This window comes from Zootoca vivipara, chromosome 1 (assembly GCF_963506605.1).
Source record: "Zootoca vivipara chromosome 1, rZooViv1.1, whole genome shotgun sequence".
NCBI lineage: Eukaryota > Metazoa > Chordata > Lepidosauria > Squamata > Lacertidae > Zootoca > Zootoca vivipara.
In genome coordinates, this window is record NC_083276.1 from 122,480,243 (window position 1) to 122,498,117 (window position 17,875).

Here is a 17,875-nt window from a genome sequence, read left to right on the forward strand (position 1 = left end):
AAATAAAATCCTGCATTGCAAAGGGTTGGACTAGATTGCCCTTGTGGTACAATTCTAATGCATTTCTGATTTTAGTGTGCTATACACACATGCATATGGCCAGTGCTTTTTTTTCCCTTTAAAAATGTGTTTTCTAAAAAAAAGCACGATGACAGGAATTGAAGCCGCCATCGGGGGTAGCAACGGAACTGATGATTCACCATGCTGGAGAAGAAACTAAAAAATTAAAATTATTCACAAAATGTTTAGGGGTATGGATACTCCTGTGTACCCCACATTTAAAAAGCACTGCATATGGCAGAAGCCCACCAACTATGGGGAAATTACTTTTCCACAGGATGCACGCCCACTCCCACAAACCACATGAAACTATACAGGATAAGAGCAGGAAACTCTTTTCAAAGCAGGAGGGGGAATAAGAAGGAAATATGCATCAAGGATTACAGGATGAAAGGACATGGGCAGCTTCAGGAGTCGTTGCGGCCTACATAAAATGAAATCGGGGGTCACATAGGGCCACCAGGCTGCAGGTTGCCCACCTGTGCTGTCAATTGTCAGAATAAGCATACCACCATCCTATATATATCTTATACAGTACGTACTGTGTTTTTATAGTTCAGCGCATGAATAGTTTTTTCCAGTCAGACTGATTCATACATTTGTGAATGCTCAGTCCATGAATCAGTCTGACAGAGTACAGTATCTGGATTTCCAGCCTTGCAGAATTGGTCTTTTAAAAATTAAAGCCAAAAGAAACCTACAAGTAACATTTTAGGCCCACCAAAGATTCAGTGAACATCTCGCTTTCTTGCCCGCTTTGAGCAGCAGAAAACGGGGTTGGGTGGGAGCATGACAGGGCAGGGGGCAGAAGTTGCTCAAGTCTTTCAAAGTCAGGATTCTCACCCACTTTGCTAATTATATTTATCTTTATTTACATAATCACACACAGAGAACTGCTGGTGGTAATATTACTCCACACATTAAACAGGATTATAAAAGGCGGTGCTCTTCTGAATGTGGCATAAAAGTGTCAAAGAGCATTCCCACCCCTTAATAAACTTAAGGGCCCATCTCAACTTGCCCACAAAATCCATATGTTATGTAACCGATTTGTCCCATGGCAGTCCACACCTCAGCAGGTAAAAATAATAATACGGTAATAATAATAATAATAATTTATTATTTATACCCCGCCCATCTGGCCGGGTCTCCCCAGCCACTCTGGGCGGCTTCCAACAGAAAAATAAAACACAATAATCTATTAAACATTAAAAGCCTCCCTGAACAGGGCTGCCTTCAGGTGTCTTCTAAAAGTCTGGTAGTTGTTTTCCTCTTTGACATCTGTTGGGAGGGCGTTCCACAGGGCAGGCTCCACCACCGAGAAGGCCCTCTGTCTGGTTCCCTGTAACCTCACTACTCGCAACGAGGGAACCGCCAGAAGGCCCTCGGCGCTGGACCTCAGTGTCCGGGCAGAATGATGGAGGTGGAGACGCTCCTTCAGGTATACTGGACCGAGGTTATATTCAGATGTGATTCTGATCCGGAGTTACCATTCTCCTCATTTTGCACCATTTGCTTCTTTTGAACTCCACATCAACAACGAACCCACCACCGCAGATAAAGCTGGTGGGAGCACTTTTAAAGCACAGTGGATGTCCTTTTCAGATTCTGCAAAGCTAGGGGGAACTCTGGATTTAGCAGGGACAAAGTCTGGGACAGAGGCTGTTTCTGGGGACGAGGGTAAGGGACTAAAGGAAGCACGAGGGGTGCATATTATTCCACATTAAGACGAGGTGTGGACGGGCCCTAAGAACTCTTTTAAATCTCTTCGCTGAGTGGCAGAGCTTGCACAGTATCTTGAATTTCTCTCTGTGTTGCTGGCACACCCTCCCAAGTTTCCCTATTTTCCATGGACAGCGCTGGATTTACAGAAGCCATTCTGGTTTCTTATTTGATCCCAGAACGTCCCGCTTTTCCTTAGGATGTTCTCATTTCATCTGAGAAATGTTGGAGAAGATGGGCTTATGTGGCCCCCAAGCCAACCTTTCGAAGACATCTAAAGGCAGCCCTGTATAAGGGTTTTAAAAAAAAGTTTAATGTTTTATTGGTGTGTTTATACTGGGAGCTGCCCAGAGTGGCTGGGGCAACGCAGTCAGATGGGCGGGGTATAAATAATAAAACGATGATGTTGAGGAGGATGAAATGGGACGTCCCTCTTTTCCTAGGAGAAACGTTGGGATGGTTATGAAAGCAACACAATGTTGTGTATATTATTCCACATTAAACGGACCTTTTCAAATCTCTTCGCTGAGTGGCAGAGCTTGCATAGATAGTACAGTATATTGAATTTTTCTATGTGCTTAAGCGTCGATGGCTCTTTTTGCGGAGTGAAATAAATGCGTGGCCAGGGAGGAAACGGGAAGTGATTTAATTCCCAAACTTGCGAAGGGCAGGAACTCTGGATCTTCGCCGCAGGGTCTTCGCTGCCCCGGGCCTTAATCTCTTCCCTCTCCCGCCCTGGATAAGCACCACGCCCCCCCCCTTTTCCCCCCTGCTCCACCCTGCAATGGCTTAAACTTCCAAAAACCCGACGCCTTCTCCCCAGGGAGCCACGGGAGGGCCGGGCAACCTTCATTTGCACACCAAAAGCCCTGCACAAAAGCAGCGAGGAGAGAGGGAAGCTACAACAAATAAATATATATTTCCCCACCGCCCCGCGCACGCCCACTTCCCCTCTGCCCAGGAAGCCGCCGGCCCCCACCACGCATGCGCCGCGGCAACCTTGCCTCCGCTACGCCGCTCGCGTAGGGGCAAGCTGCGACACCGCATCGGGCGGCGAAAATTGCGTAGCACGCGCGCGCAGAAGGAGGAGGAAGCCGGTCTCGGCGCGGCGCGGGGAGGTCGGCGCCCGGCGTAAGAGGCTTTGGTGAATGGCCGTAAGAGCGCCCGCCAGGCCGCGGCGGCGGCAGTAGTAAAGTAGTAAAAGCTTGAAAGCCCAAGCCAAGCTCACCCGCAGGAGGAGCAGCAGCAGCAGCAGCACTGCGGAGTGGGAGGAGGAGGCGGCACCCCGCGCGCGCGCCGGCGGTTTTTGGTACCGAGCGGAGAGAGGGAGATGCACACGGCACACTCGAGCTGAGGTAGCTATAAAAACCGCGTTGGTTCGCGTTCCCTCCCCCATAAAAGCCGGCCGGCTCTGAGGCGGCGGCGGCGACATGGCGAGAGGGGGTGTAGGTGGGATCCGCAGCGCGGCGGGGCAGGCCCCTCGCCAGCCTGTGGAGAAAAATGAGGCGGGGTAGGTTTGCCGTTTCCCGCCGCCGCAGCACCCTCGCTGCCTTTTTCCTCCAGCACTGTTGCTAAGGGGGCTTGGTGGGCGTGGGAAGGAAACGACGATAACGTGTGAGGGGGGCGGGGGGGTCTCTTCCACACAGCCCGCCACCCCCTTCTCATCCTTTCCCTCAGGTGAAGCGGGGGGGGTCGCAATGGCGGCGGGGGGGGGAGACGAAGCGCCCGTTGGGCCTCTTTGTTGTTGCTGCTGCTTCTTCTAAGCTGCCTCCTCAGGTGTGGCTGAGGAGAAGGCGAAGCAGACAAAAGGCTCTTGATCCCAAGGCGGCGGCGGTTCTCCATTGGAAACCGGTTCGGCATTCTCCTCCCTACCCCCTGCTTTCCTTTGGGGGGCGAGGAGGAGAGGGCGCCGCCAGTATCGGTGGGCCTCGTGGCCACGCCGCCCGCCCCTCTTTCCTCCCTCCAATGCTCCAGCTGCAGGGCTTTAGCAATCGGGCCTGGCCCACGTGCTGGTGGTGGGTGCACGGTGCAAGGCCCATGGGTGTTGCTGCCCTCTTTTGTTTTCGGGGCTCATGGTAGGTATCTCTATGGCCCACCACACTGAAAGGTTGGCAAAGCACCGGGAAAAAGAAAAAAGTAAATCCACTGTGGCTGCCCTGAAGGTCTTATTTTTGCTGTGTTTGGGTTCTCTGCAGTGCACGCCTCACATCTTAGTGTGACAGTATCTTTGGTGTTGGGATGCCCCGCTGTGCGCAATGTGAAAGGTGTGGGAACTTTTTTTAAAAAAAAAACCTTGTCCCTCCTTTGTTCCTCTTCAAGGTGTGTAGGTTGAACACTTCTCAATAAACGATCGAGCTGCTATTTTGCTTCTGGCTGGGGTCTCTTGCTTGACCTGACCAATCGGGAATCCGTGGACCCAACGAAGTTGGGAAATGCAGTGTACCCCCAAGAATTTGTCTTTACCAGATTTCAAGGGCAATGGCTTGCTTTCCCATCCCTGAAGTTGTTGCGGTATCTTGCGCCCCAATTTTTCTTTTTAAAAAGTCTTAACAAAACCACGGTGAAATAAATGGCCATAAGGATACAGTATTGCTAAACTGCAACAACACTGATCGGGAAGAAAGAACTTGGTGGTCGAAAATAGCCTCAGTAATTATTATTATTATTATCATTATTATCATTATTAGAATTTATAGACTGCCCTACACCTGGAGGTCTCAGGGAGGTTCACAGAACAAAATCAAAATATAAAACCACAAAATATGGTGCCCTAACTGGATGTGGTGAAAAGACTAGTGCTGAAAAGGACTAGTTCCAGGCCCGCTCTAGTAGTGTGTTTAACGTGTGGTTAGTTGCACAAGAATCCTGATTCAAATAGCGCAGTGCAAATAGACTAACTTCATTTGAGTGCACGTTTGTTCCCAATCCCAGCAAGGGTAGCTGAATTGTGGCATCTGTTATCAAGTTTCTGCAGATGGAAAGTAGGCTGTGGCTTGTTTTGGTAGAGCAAAATATTGCAATGACATAACAGGACTGTGGTGTTCAGGGATGCAGCTGGCATCTTTTTAATAAACTTAACAAAAGTGGCATACCAACAGTGGCACTTTTTTAAAAAGTGATAATACGATACAATAGATTGTGTATACCAACACGTGCTGTTAAAAACAAAACTCCCCTTGTCAGTACAGCAGCTGCTCGTATTTGTGTGATTTTGAACTATTGATATAGGGAAGAAATTTAAGTATATCTTTAAAAAAGTATAAAGTGGGGTGTCTTTGTCAAATCCTGCAATGTTGGCTGTGTTTGATGTTAGTATTGCACTTGGCAGCAAAAAAAAGACAAAATATTCTCTGATTTGTTAAATGTACCAGTCAGGGTCAGGAAGTGTTTTTCATAGGTTACTTTCTGCCTTCTGTAGCTAGGCCTTTTTAGACATTAGTCTAGACTTGGTTTTCAGAATTGAGCTACAGATTACATATTTTCGATTGTAGATGGACTGTAGCATAAATCTTACTAGACAAGTAATATTTGATGTACTAATGAATATTGATTTGGAGGGGAAGGGAATGTAAAGTGGAACATAAGGTGCTATTACAAACTGTTCTAATCCCAAAGTATACACTGCCTGATCCTGTGAGTTCATGGAGGTAAATCTTAATGTAAGTGTTCATTAGATTGTCGTCTGATTGGGCCTTTTTCCAGATAAGTGTAGGATTGCATCCTAAATCGCCCTGTCATTGAACACAGTGAGTTACTTCTAGGTAACCCTGAGTAGGTGCAGGCTGCACAACATTGTACTAAAGAGATTTCTGTAATAGCTTCAGCAAGCTGTTTGCTTAATAAAAGCACATTAACAAACAAATGTGATTTGTAGGCAGTGTTCTACCATCTGGGCATCTTCTGTTCCTTTTTTCCCCCATAACTGTTTTTCCCGAATAAAAAGTTTAATTGTGCCTCTGTGTACTGAGTTTAATCTTGACATTTTATGATGTAGGTGTTTGGGAAGTGTTACTATGCTGGACATGAAAGAATAAGTTGAACTGGCTTGGGAAATTTCCATACACCTCTGTACTGCATATTGATTTTTCATGGTTCAGGAAGGCACATACATCTCCCAAAGCAGCTTTGCACATTTTGTAGACTTTATTTTTAGGGAGTTTGGCAGTAGTTGCCCTTTTCCTTCCCTTCTTACCTAACCTTCTTGCCCTTCATTCCTACCATTGCCTTTCTCACTGCTGTGGTGTTGAGCACTTGGCTTGTTCCCTCTGCCTCAGAGCACAGTGTCCTGACTATTATGGCTAAAAGATGAGGACCCAGATCATATTTATTCAGCACTGATAAGGAGTGTAATTAGGCCAAGCTTCTAATCCTCAAAGGGTTCCTGGCTCTTTCCCGCTAGAAAAATAATCTAGAGAAATGCATCAGCTATAGTACGAACCAGTGAACCAGTTCCTAGATCCTGCTACCTGCCAGCCACAGTGGGCTATTTTGAATGGTGGATGGGGTGTGTCACCCTTCTGATCATCAAGGTGGCCAATTTTCCCTGGGCTTGAAGTTACCACCAGTCTGCTGAAAAGTGTTGCTTTGAAGCTCTGCTTTCTGCTGGGATAGGCTGTGCTGCAGTGTTCCTCCTGGGAAACTCACTCTAACTGCCGATCACTTGACTGCCTCCTGTACAAGGGCTCAGTTGGTGAATATATTTTAAGGCTCCCAATTATGCACTGACGGCCACATCCCTACCTGCCCTTTATACCTAACAGTCACATAGAACATCAGGTGTGGACAGGTGGTCATGGTTTTGGGAAATGGTCTCATGGGACAAATGACCTCACTCCTGAGATAAACTCTTCCTAGGTGAGAAGGTAAGTATTGAATCGCAGGCCAGGTTATAGAACAGCTATCTGGGGCACTTACAGGCTTACTATTTTCAGCTGAGATTCAGTCCCATACCAGCAGGATCTGGTTGTACAATAAAAGTTGATTTTGTAGCTCTTGAGCAACAAACCTAGTACTTAAAAAGTGGACTTGTTGCAGTAAGAAAAGTGCTGGGGAAGCGTGCTGGAAGTGGAGAATAACATTTGACACAATGTCATGTAACCCTGCAAAAAAAAAAAAGTCATAATAAGTGCTCAGTAAATAGCTGGTGTCTAATTTCTCTGCAGATTTTGTACAAAAGCAGTCAGGATGAGTGCTCAATAAACTCTTCTGGAAGCTACCCAGTGTCTGCATGTATCAGAAAAGTATATTAAAGATGGGGAAATACTTCATGTAAAATGCTAACCACAGTTCTAATGATCCATGCTGTTCTGTGTTTCAGATTTGTTAATCCTAAAACCAAGGTGGGCAAAATTAACCATTTATTATTTGTACTGTTCCTAATAGCAAGTTTCATGGCTACCGATTTCGATAATCAGCAAGTCTTCATTTATAATGTAGAAACTTTTACCTAGATGGCACAGGGCCTCTTTGTTTATGGAGCTGTAAAGCACCATGCACATTGATGATGTTCATAAAAAATAATGGTGCTCTTATTATGGCAACAAAGCAGTAAAACTGTTTAAAAAGGGGTGGGCCTGAGATACAAATACTATGGGTCTAGGTTATATCTGTATTCTGGAGGACTTGGGCCCCTTCTTCCACAGGACTTGCAATCCTCATAAAATCAAAGGACACCCTGAAACACTTTAAAATTAAACACATTGACCTGCAATTATAATGAGAAATTTGGAGAATGTGGTACATGCAAGAAAGCTGTTGGGCATATGCATAGAACTCTGGATTCCAGCCACTGTACATAAGTAAATGGGTGTGTCACTGGAGCCTACATTACAGCTATGTCTTAAGTCAGTTATTTGGAACTGCTTGTTGATTTCTATGGAGTTTGATTCCATAAAGATTGGAATATTGCAACTTAGTCTTTTCCCACAACATGTATTGATCAGAAAATTAACTTGATTTCCCCAATTTTGCCTGAAAGCAGGAATGTAATTACAGTGTGCATAGACAGTGCATTAAAGCAAATTTAAATATGTAAGAAGAAAAAATCTGTCAAAGTCAAGCTGCTTCTACATGAAAATTTGAAAATACTGCACTCTGAGGTGCAAAGCCAATTCATACAGCTGCACAGATGAAAAAGTGCTCTGATCCTGCAGTTGCAAAAATAGACTAGGATGGGGGGTGGGTGGGTGTGCACGTGTGCAATGGTTGATTCTACCAAAAAAATAATTTGTATACAGTTCTGATTTCAGATTTCTGACCCCATCCCCACGTCTGGAGCACAAAATAAATGGAAAAGCATTGGTCTGTTAATACAGTGCAACTTTATTAAGCTTTGAAAAGTTAACGAGCTATTTCAGAGCATTTGACCCAAAGCCGTTTGGAACTTTGATGATTTTTTGAAATTCAACCATGATGCATAAAATAACTTCTATAAACATGTTTGGAAAGATAAAGTTTCTATTTGATATTCAACTAGACCATACTCCAAGTAGACCCATTTAAATAGATGGACTCCTGAGTACAACTTGGATTTCACCTTCTGTTTGTTTTAACATTGTAATGGATCATTAACAAAAAGAAAATAGAGCTGATGGGGATTGTTGTTTTATTTATTAGGTTTTCATCTTGCTCCTCTTCCCAAAGGAGCCCAGGGATGACTTGATCCCATTTTATCGTATGTGTCTTGTTTCCAAATTTATTTATAATAAAAAAACTAGCAAAAAGAAAAAGCAAGACGTGGACATACACTCTCTGCGCCCCCACTCGTTTCACTCCTCCCACTAGCGCGTGCCGGGGGGGGGGGGGTTGACAACTTCTTGGCTTAGCATCAGGAATTGTGGTTTATTTCACTACCACCACTCCAAAAAAAAAAAAAAAGCCACAATGAGTTAAGCCAAAAGAACTTACCGGTAGCTACAGATCGTGGCTTGTTTTGAGTGAAACAAATTCTAATTCGCTCTGGTTCAAACATAACACTTAAGTCGTGGGTCATGGTATTTTTTTCCTCCAGTGCTAGCAGGAAGGAAGCAGGAATGTTCAGCTCGGGCATTGAAAACCTATTAATTATGATTTACCAAAGGATACCCTAATGCTGCTAGTGCGTGAGGACAGAAACATGATGTCGATTTGGAAGTGATCAGACATCTAGATGAAATTCATGTATGTATGATGGATATAGGACTTGTGATGTGGAGCAATGACTCGCTTGTATGAAGCAGCCATTGTGCTTTAACATCTGCTTGCCTTAAGCACAGTGCGGTCCCAGCTCCTGCCAACCTAGCAGTTCGAAAACACGTCAAAGTGCAAGTAGATAAATAGGTACCACTACAGCGGGAAGGTAAACGGTGTTTCCGTGCACTGCTCTGGTTCACCAGAAGCGGCTTAGTTATGCTGGCCACATCACCTGGAGGCTGTACGCCGGCTCCCTCGGACAATAATGCGAGATGAGCGCCGCAAACCCATAGTCTGTCACGACTGGACTTAAATAGTCAGGGGTCCTTTACCTTTATTCAGTGGCAGGAGTACACATGTTCAGCTTGAATTGGAGTGATGTGCATGCATGTTTCAATCAGTCTTAATGCATCTTAAGCTAAGCAAGAATTTCTGACAAGTAAATAATTAGTTAATAAGTTGTTTTGCCCCACCATTCTGGCTTACTGCAGTTCTTTAATGTCTACCTGTAAGGGAGACCCACTTGAGTTCAGTGGGACTCAACCCAGTTGAGTGCATAGGATTTCAGCCTTAGGTTGCTGGTGTCAGTCTAATTTTAACACAGTTGTGTCTCTTTGTTATGCCTACTGACATTCCTGCTACGTTATGTCTGTACCCATACTAAACGTGCAAGCAAGATGATATGCTACCTTCTGTCTTTATTTTTTTTAAAAAACAGAATTGAGGAGGGCTCAGCTTTAGTTGCTATAAATTTGCAATTGAATTGGAAGAAACTGAAATTACTTTAGAATACAGTACATATTTAATGGTATTTGAGTATCATCCCATTTCCAGAAAACTCACATTGGTTTTTCTTCTTAGAAGCTGAGTCTTTCTAATGCAAATACTTTCATCTTTTAAAAGCCTCGGGACTGTTGATGCCTTTCAGCACTGAATAAGGTGGTTGTGATCACATCTATTTATGGAGTGCTTGGGAGTCTCTGCTGTCCCAAGATTCCTAGTAGCAAATGCCTGTGGCACAAATCAGTGACATGCTTTTATAAGGTTTTGTGTGTGTGTGTTTTCCAAGTAGTTTGTTATTTCAAACAAGCAAGCCCTGCTTGGAACAGGGCTGGCCAAGGCTATGGCAAAAATACCTTGGGCTCACAGCCTTCGTATCTGAAAGACAGATGCCTTGTCTGTTATTGAATATGCTCCTATAGAAACAAGTATATGTTGCTGTTATCTGCTACTGTTATCTGGTACTACACATGTAAGTGCATGTGGCCATTGTTTTGAGATCCGGTGCTGTCCTAGATGTTGTTGGACCATGACTCCCACCAGCCCTGCCAGTGTGACCAATAGTCAGGGATGATGGGATTTGTAGTCCATCATAAACTGGTAGATACCAGGTTGTGGTAGGCTGTTTTAAGACATATCTTTATAAACAGTAGCCATCTAGAAAGCATACCAAGTTTATTTTTAACATACTTGTATGTTAGCTTTTAGTCAAGCTGCATTAAACATACAAATTTGTTTATGAAAATTGAATGTTTAAAAATTATTTTGAAAGATTATTGACTTGAAGAGGAAGGAAGGTGAGGATAAAGTAATGTTAGTAGGATGATGAAAATTGGAGATTAGAAAGGAAGAACAGGTGCCCAGTATATATTTCTGTAATTGCAATCTTCCCCATAATTGCTAAATATTAACAAGCTTGGGCTCCCTAGAAAATTCAAATTCTGCATGAAGTTATTAAATTTCACATACTGAAAATCCCAGAGGATATCCAGAACTTGCATTGAAATCCTGTGTGGCATTACCTCTGGAGAATGGGGAAAATGAGCACTCAGCCATGAAGCTCATCTCGCTACTTCTAAGCATACAGCTTTTGGGGGCGATATATATCTACTTACGCTATCTTCAGGCAAAGACAAGCTATAAAACATAAAGGCTTGCCTCCATGGATGCAATTATGGGGGTGTAAGTGAACATTTATAATTTTTATCTTGTTTTCTGCTATGTCAAACATCTCGTATTCAACTTTGTATTTTGGATCTTAGCGCGAAGAGGTGGAATGCAGCAAGTTAAGGCATTCAGGACCATAATTGTCCTGTGTTAAGCAGTATTTTAGGTAATTGCACATTCCGATGTCTTTGTGAGAGGCTATGCCAGTTTCTCATTGAAATGTGTAATTTAAATGTATTTTATAAGGTGGTTGGCTTGAATCAAAGAAGGAAAAACTTGGCCCCAAAGTTATCCTGTTCTTTTTTCATTTAAGATAAATCAGAATATATTGGACTCCCATATATAGCATTATAAACTAGGAAATATACTTGATCCTAACTTTGGATTTTTAAAATCTTGATTCTGCAATGGATATAATGCTGTGACTTCATTAATCTTGGAACAGGAATAGGGGCACAGGACATAACGTTATATGTCGATATCTATTTCACTTTGGTTACATTTCAGTTAGTGTTAGAAACTGAGATATAAAAGCTATTTGCCATATGGCCCCTTAAACCTAAGTTTCAGGTGCACTAACAGAATATTTAGGCACTTAAAAAAATCAAATTACAAAGCTGAAAATGAATTGTGTATATTGTCAGCTCTAAGTAAAATCTGACTTGTGCCATAGCAAGGCAGCAAAAAATAAATAAATGCTGTTGTGCGCCAGCCAACCAGAAGGTGGAGATGTCAGTTCCCATCCTGGCACCCAGGCATCTTCACTTGGTCACAAGTGGCCAATAGCTACGTGCAAAATGCACCTGGCGCCAGCCTAATTTTGAACACTGAATTCATTATAACAGAGACCTAGGGCTGGGCTGTGTAGAAAGGAGAGGGCTCGATTCTCTCTTTTTTTGTATGCAATTTGTATTAAGGTTTCTGTTTTACAATTTAAGATACAGTACTCATTTTGCATCCTTAAGATATCAATGACTTCCCTTCTCTTTCCATGGTTAATTTTGCGATATATCACCAGGTCAAAAATTATGAGACCGATATCACAACATGAATTTTAAAGTGGTTTTGGATGATACATCAATATATCACCAGCCCTAGTCTAGACATACCATTGTGTTGACCTAGATTTAAGGTGCCATTTGGCAATTCAAGAGTTTCTAACCCTGATTGTGGAGCATTAATGCCCATAACTTACTGGGTGGAATACAGCATTATGCTGAGGTGATAAGTTGACTTCCGCTATGGCAACAGTTTAGTTGAATCGGGCCAATTGTGTAAAATACATGTTCAATGAATTCTACTCTTTAATCATAGAAGTGTGAAGTTACATGAGTTCATTGGTTTGTGTGTGGTGAATTCAGGCAAAAAACCCTTCTCCAAGCACATGATATGTTTGAATAATACTGAGAAGAATTTGTGAAGGGGTTCACATTGTTAAGAATTAAAGTGGACAAATGCTCTTAGTGGGATGAGTTGAGGGGAAAGGATAGATAAGTGCATTGATTTATTCAAACGGCTGCATATTCTGCGAGTTAGAACTTTTTGGGAAAAACCGTGAGTAAAACATTTCAAAATGTAACAAAACTAAACTGTATTTAGTTTACTTATGGACAAATGTAAACATGTTGCTTTTTCAAGAGGATAATATTGTGGTACATGTAATGCTAATACACAGAAATGTGGTATTTCTTATTTAAAAGTTGTAATAGTTTAATTAGGTAATGGATGTGATCAGAATGTGTTAATAGAAATATCCTTTTAAATTATATTTAAATAATTCCATTGGGAAGTGAAAACAGGTTTTGTTTTGTTTTACTACTTCGTCTGCTCACTACTACCAATTTTTAAAGGAGTTTTGAAATGTAGACATAGAGATGGAGTAACACATAACAAAGTATAATTTATCTTTGATCTAATAAAGTTTTCAAAACTGTATGCAAGAATGCAGATTTACAAAATGTATTGGGTTTCAAGAGACTCTGCTACTTATGAAAAAGGCCATCCTCTGTAATATAACAATTTTAAAATATATTTGTATAAGTTTAAGACAGGGTAGATAATAGAGTTAAGCTTATACGGATTACAATACTTTATATATAACTACTAAGTCCCACTGAGTTCACTGGGGCTTACTCCCAGGTAAGTGGGTACAGGATTGCAGCCTTAAATCAGCAGGTGGGGATAATGGGAATAACATAACAAGTTTTCTGTAGTCCATACATTTCTTGAGCAAAAGTGCATACTGGTCTGTTGCTATGACAAAGCAAGTTGGTTTGCAACCAAATGCAGGAATTATACTATCTAGCAACACAATTGATATCTCTGATTGTGCATCCCAAATGTCTTTTGGAGACTTTTTGTATCTTGCCTATAATTTCATGCACTTGAAGGTCAGATACTGTTTTTTGTTTGCATGGAGGATTAGGCTTTCATTGAGTGGGTTTGTGAGCTTATTTACTGCCTTGCACAAGTGGAAGCAGAGCTGGATTTCACTTCTCCTTAAGTGGTTTTCAACCATTGTGCCGTGACACCCTGGGGTGCCTTGAATGATGGTCTGGGTGCTGCAGGCAACCCTGGCCTCTCCCTCTTTCCTTCCCTGCATCCTCTGATGCTCTCTTATGTCTCTGCCTCCCAAAGGCTTGCACAGCTGTTTGTTGCAGCAGTCCTGGCTACAAGCTCCCTAGGCAAATGGTGCCTCTGGGGATGGGCAGGGTGTGTGTGTGTGTGTGTGTGTGCTTCCCAGGCCCCTGTGGGGCAGTGTCTCTTTGGCACCATTCTTGGGGGCAGAGGGGCAGCTCAGACACCAGGGACGGCAGCTGTGGCTGCCCAGAGGCCCAGAGAATACTCCACAAGGGGAGGGTGTTTGAAAAGGGGTGAGGGGCTGGCAGCTTTGCAGGCAGGGGGTGACAACTGAGCTGAATCCCACAGGGGTGCTGCAGAAAAAAGGTAGTTGGTCAACCCCAAAAAGGTTGAAAACCTCTGCCTTCTTTTCTTTTTTTGCACTCAGAAAATGCTATTTCTGCATGCAAAGCAGCCTTCCTCTCTTGAACAGACAAATCTGTGTCCATCCCCAGTGTGTTTGATTGAGATTCATGAGTTCAGTTTTATGAGAGAAGTGTAGAATTTAACATGTTTATACAAAATCAAGATTCACACCATTGTTAAAAAGCAATATGCAATGGAAAAGCTCTTTAAAACTCCCAATTTTAGCCTTTAAAAGTGCACCAGTTTTCTCTAGTTTGCAACATCCATACAGGTTTTTGTATGCATTATAAATCCTCAGAGCACTCTCCTATTAATACCAAAATACGTCAAATAATTTATTTTTGCTCTGGTCAAATCTTCTGAATTCATTATTACGGTCTCTTCTGTAATCTCTACCCATTATTTTTTGATTCCAATCAAACAATCATTTCTTTTAAATCTTAAAAGTTTGAAGCTAATTAGCAGCACTGTAACCACAGTAAGGGGTGTGTTTTTTTACTGTTTAAAATGTTGACTACGGTAGTTTAAAATGTGCTCTTCCACTTCAGCTGGCAGTTTGTTTTGGATTAATTATTTAGTTTTACTCTTTGAGTAAAAGAATTTCTATACCGCCTTTCAAGAATAAAATTCCACCCAAGGCGGTTCACATAAAATACGATAGAGAACACTTTAAAATATCTCAGTGAATCAATCCCATATTATTAAAATTAGCAACCCAGCATCATTCCTGGGATAGCTCAGTCAGTAGAGCATGAGACTCTTATCTTAAACCCAGTGCTGTGGGTTCAAGTCCCACGCTGGGCAAAAGTTTCCTGCATTGCAGGGGGTTGGACTAGATGACCCTCGTGGTCCCTTCCAACTCTACAGTTCTATGATTCTATGAAAAATACAGCCTAATACAGTCACCTAGACCAGAGTCGTATAGTCTCATCAGATCCCCAGGCACAGTTAGTTCTTGCAAGACAAAGTAAAAAAAGGTTATTTTATCCCAGGTGGTTATGACATAGCATTCTGTATGAATTAATAAAACATTTTGAATGTGTAAACAGAAACTTTAGTAATTGGATCTGACTCATTAATGGGACTTCCTCATCTTGAGAAGATAAATGTCAAAAGTCTTTGGAAATTCTCCAGCCACTTTGCCATGCAACATCTCTCCCCACCCCCACCCCACACACATTTGGTGCGGGGGAACCTAGTCCTTTAAAGCTTATGGAATTCGCTCCAACAGTTCTTTGGTTCCCGACCTATATTCCTCTTGTGGAACAGCAACTGTAAGTCTTTCAGAGTTGATGACCCTCCTGTAAAGGGAGAGGGAGAGGCAGCTCACAAAGAGCTCCTGATCTTGTGTTGTTTTCAGCTTTCCATGTACTTCTTTAACCTGTAAACACAAAAGAGGTTGGCTCCAGTTCAGGCTTTGCTGTTTTAGCGAAAGTGCATTGGAACAGAACCTTTCGTTTTATTAGGAATGCTGCTGCATTTACTTTCGCATCTCATGCAAAAGTTTACCTGCAAGCAAATACCGCTGAGGTCAGTGAGACTTACTATCCAAGTTTACATGCACATCCCTTTTCTCCTACCTCTGCTTTTACAGTAGGGAACCGACCGAGAAACTTTTAAGTGCTGCTTCTGTTCAGCAAGGATATAATCTGATTTGAGGTCAAGAGGGGCGGTTCTGGAATGTCATTGCCAACATCATCATTAAATTGGCCCCTTCTACCTGAACTGGTTTTGTGGTGGTGTTTTCATGGGTCTGGCTCTGCTTCTTATAAGAGTAGCTCAAGTGTGCTTAAATGTGTTGAAAGACTTTTAGGAAGTGCAGCTGCTTCAATAGACATTGATAGAGTCAGAAAAGGCATTGTTTTTAAAAAGAACAAATGCACCCCCATCTTTCTTGGGAAGACACCATTATCCAGTCTCTTCTCTGCCCTTATATGGTTGATTATAACAGTTCATTTAGTAATACAGTGGCACCTTGGTTGTCAAACATAATCCGTTCCGGGAGTCCATTCTATTAGAATCGTTCATAAACGAAGGTACCACTGTATATTGGTTTGTTCATTTTTTAAAGTGCTGCCCCTTCAGTTTGGAAACCACTTTAAACAATCAAGTACTGGCCTGTTTAACTGAATAGTTTCTTGGTCTGTATCTTACAGGGAAATTAGAATGGAGGACGCCTGTAATACAGTAAAATCAGATGTAGATGAACTGGGCAAAGGAATACAGTACTGTGGACTTTGAGATGGGGAGTATGTAAAAATAACAGTGCAGGGCATATTAGAAATGTTGGTAGTGGTACACCCACAGGTGGAAGACAGCATGCAATCTGTTCTTCTGAAGCAGGGATACATATAAAGAGAAGCTGCTCTGGTGGCTTGGATTCCTTAAATGTGCAGATCATGCCAGCAGTAGGGACTGGACCCCTTCAAATGAGAGTGGTGCTGAAAGAGTGATTTAATTTGGGTGAAACAGGTTTGCAGAGTCACATAGGACAGCTGTAATCACACTTCATGTTCTTTTCGCATGGAAGATATAATGTAGTTGTCGCTCAATCCTCTGTACTCCCATAATATACATTCTCTGCATAAGACTAAAGGTCTATCTAGCCCAGGCATCCCCAAACTGCGGCCCTCCAGATGTTTTGGCCTACAACTTCCATGATTCCTAGCTAACAGGACCAGTGGTTGTGGAAGATGGGAATTGTAGTCCAAAACATCTGGAGGGCTGATGTTTGGGGGTGCTTGATCTAGCCTGTCACCATGTTGGCAATAATAATGGCCAGCAAGATACCTTTGGGCAGTGTTAGAAACTGGGACAGGAGTGCTAGGAGCCATATGGCTCCTGGGACCTACCAGTAGGTTGTGGATGCCAAAACAAAATATCTATGCGCCTTATTTTTATTTTTTTGCTGCCTTGCTACCAGGCCAGGCAGCCCCACAACAAAATAAAATAAAACAAAATTGCTGCCAGGCAAATCAGGTTGTCTACAGGGTAGTGCAGCAGCAAAAGAAGCCCTTGGGATGCTTACAAGCATTGCCTGGTGGGGATGATTCTTTTGATGTCTCCAGTATCTGAGGTTCAGAGCCTGTGAACATGGAGGTTTCACTTCTAGCTGTTCCGCTTACAGTATATGCTTAATTCATAGCTCTATCTTCCATAACAGAACTATTGCACTCATGTCCTGCTTATGAACTTGCAATTGGCATCTGGTTAGCCACCATGAGAGTGGAATACAGTACTGAACTAAATGATTCAGCAGGGCTGTTCTTAATCTTCTTAATGTCTGTCCTTATTTAAAAGCTATTTAAACTACTGTCCACCACATCTATTTTCTGCCAGTGAATTCTGCAAGTTACTCATTGAGTGAAGAAGTACTTCCTTCTGTCTGTCCCAACCCTACTACCAATAAATTTCACTGCTTGACCTTGAGTTAATGGATTTGCCCTCATTTAGATGTAATTTATCTCTGCTTATTAATCAGGACTTGTTGCACTGTAATGAAAGACATTTTGATTAATTAGCCATGGTTTCCTGTTACAACAGGTTTGAAACAAATCAGGATTTCAAACCAAGTTCATGGTGCTGTTTCATATCCTAGTTTGTTTCTATCCTGGTAACCACAGTTTGCCAGTTCGGAGGTAATATCACCCAAATGTTTGTTAAAAAGAAAACTGATGAACTTGAATGTTACTTCAACCAAACCCAGATATGCATGCACATCAAAAGAAGCATTGTATATATTCTTAGCGTGATAACATCCAAAAAAAACCATTGTTCTGCGCAATGCTGCAACTACCAGAGACCCTTCTCCCTTCAGGATAGATCAGCGGAAAGAATTGCAGATTCATGTTTTGTCTGGGTTGCATTCATGAGAGTCGGTTTAAGAATAATTATTCCATAAAAGCCATATGTTGTGTTAGAACTGGTTGTTCAGAATGTTTTCAATATTACTAACTCCTGGCAAAACAAAATAAAAATTCTTCCAGCAGCT

The 17,875-nt window shown here is 42.4% G+C and overlaps 1 protein-coding gene across 6 annotated transcripts in view; it reads left to right on the plus strand.

Moving 5' to 3' along the window:
- Positions 1–2,822: 2,822 nt before the first annotated feature.
- SLC39A10 (solute carrier family 39 member 10) overlaps positions 2,823–17,875 on the plus strand; it is a 48,047-nt gene continuing 32,994 nt past the window's right edge. For 3 of the 6 annotated variants that reach the window (XM_035136392.2, XM_035136420.2, XM_035136409.2), the window contains exon 1: positions 2,823–3,137. The gene's annotated coding sequence lies outside the window, so the exon portion shown is untranslated. The other 3 variants (XM_035136401.2, XM_035136429.2, XM_035136375.2) reach the window with 2 other exon arrangements.